Raw genomic sequence first — 2,084 nt, 5'->3', positions numbered from 1 at the left:
TTTCAACTTAAATTTTGAAAATGTTCTGGAAATACTGACATTTTTATATATATCTTAAATAAAAGTTTATTTAATATACTTTAATATAAAAATAAAAATTTCGAACTACATTTTGACTTCAAGGTGAAAATGGCTACTATTTTTGTGTTAAAATTCTCGATTTTATATTTTATATTTTTAACTTTAAATTTCTATAAATTTTTAAAAAATGTATAAATCAATACAATAGTTAAATGAAAAATGACATTTATATACCTCTTTCATTCGACATACTTTTTTTTTAAATCGAACCATTTTCCTTATTAAAGTGGGGGTTCAAAACTTAAAAATGCATATAAAAGTTTAACTTCTTCAACTTAAATTTTGACATTTTTATACTGAATATATCTTAAATTAAAGCTTATGTTATATAATTAATTATGAAAAAAAAACAATTTAGACTTTATTTCGTTTTCATGGTGAAAACGGACATCAAAGTTAATAAAAAAAAATACGATATTTGTAAAAAAAATTTTTTTTTTATATGTTTAACTTTATAATGCTATAACTTTTTGAAAAATGTATGGATCATAATAATTTTTTTTAAGAAAATTACTATTTATATTTTTATTTTGTACAACATACTTTTTTTTAAATCGGACCATTTCCCTTTATTTCTCTAACATTAAAAATAAGGGTATTTAATAAATGTATTACAATATACTATTTTACATATTTTAGGTAGTAACACAGAACGAAGATGACAATGAAAATCTCAAAAGTTCTGTAGTTAATTTAAAGAAAGAAATTTATGATGAATGTAATGATTTAACAATTATTGTAATAATTCATATACTTTATTATATTATTGTATTTTTTAGATGACACACTATTCAGTTTAAGTGATGTACTGATAAAAGTATTATTCTACAAGGCACAACTGAACAATAAAGAATTTGGTAAACGTTACAATTTTGAACCCTGTTATAATGTAATATATAAAATTTCAAAATTGCATCCTCCAAATGATATATATATATCTTATTACGGATATTTTTAACTATTATTTAAAATATTCTACAATTATAAAAAATTGTAATCCCTACATCCAATAATTTATTGTATTTCATTATTATTATTGCATTAAGTTTATTTAAATTTCATTTTCAATTTATTGTAGATTCTGTGCCGCACTCGGTTTATTTGTACTTGTAATTGCTTAAATTAATCCGCCAATCTTATTATTTCGACAGAAATATAAACGGTATGTCTGTTAAATGTCATAAATTCTTTTTGGCATCTATTTTATTTGCATATCCTCATAATATTTTTAAGTTACGTTAAATAAAAAATAATTTGGTTTCGTCAATTTTTGTTCTTAAAACAGTGTTTTAACAAAAAAAATTCATAGAACTAATGTAGAAAATTTTTTTAAAAATGTTAATGCGAAAATGATAAATGAATCTTAAACAATAGAGTTTTAGACAAATGCCTTTCCCTGTAGGTGAACATACAACAGTATCAATCAGTTTTTAATACTCCCCTATTCAAAAATTTGCACTCCCAGTTATTTTTATAAATTTTACATTTATTTAAAAATGAAAAGTTCAATAATAGTAATTTACATAATTCCAGTCTTATACTCAAAAGAAATCATTTTAGTACCCTCCAAGAGTCAAATTTCTTATATCAATACTTGATTTTGAACTTTACGATAAACATTGTATTCATTGATTTTTAATTACACTGATGTAATTTTTAATAATTTACTANTTAATTACACTGATCTAATTTTTAATAATTTACTAACTTTAAAATAAATATTACTGTAATGTGAAATAAAAAAAATGTATTTAAATATAATAGTTTTTAGTACAAGTCTTAAGTAGTAAAATTTAAATATTAGCTTCGATGCGTAGTTGAGAAGATATTTATTTTATTCAGCCATGTATAACTTATTAAAATACCTTTAAACCCATTATTGTGACATCTCAGCTTTTGGATATAAGCTACAAAATCAATGCTAACTAGTATTACTGTATTTGACAAGAAATGCTATTTGTATAATGGACACGGACGAACTATACGTATACCAGTACGAGATG

At 21.7% G+C, this 2,084-nt stretch overlaps 1 long non-coding RNA gene across 1 annotated transcript; it reads left to right on the top strand.

The window, feature by feature from the left end:
- The first annotated feature begins 570 nt into the window (after positions 1-570).
- On the top strand, positions 571-1,348 carry LOC126909225 (uncharacterized). The gene is made up of 2 exons (XR_007704964.1): positions 571-799; positions 861-1,348. It is a non-coding gene; the product is annotated as an uncharacterized LOC126909225 (long non-coding RNA).
- Positions 1,349-2,084: the final 736 nt, after the last annotated feature.

The sequence above is a fragment of the Daktulosphaira vitifoliae genome, unplaced genomic scaffold (assembly GCF_025091365.1).
Source record: "Daktulosphaira vitifoliae isolate Bord-2020 unplaced genomic scaffold, ASM2509136v1 Scaffold_196, whole genome shotgun sequence".
Taxonomy (NCBI): Eukaryota; Metazoa; Arthropoda; class Insecta; order Hemiptera; family Phylloxeridae; genus Daktulosphaira; species Daktulosphaira vitifoliae.
This window is presented reverse-complemented; position numbering and strand designations above follow the sequence as displayed.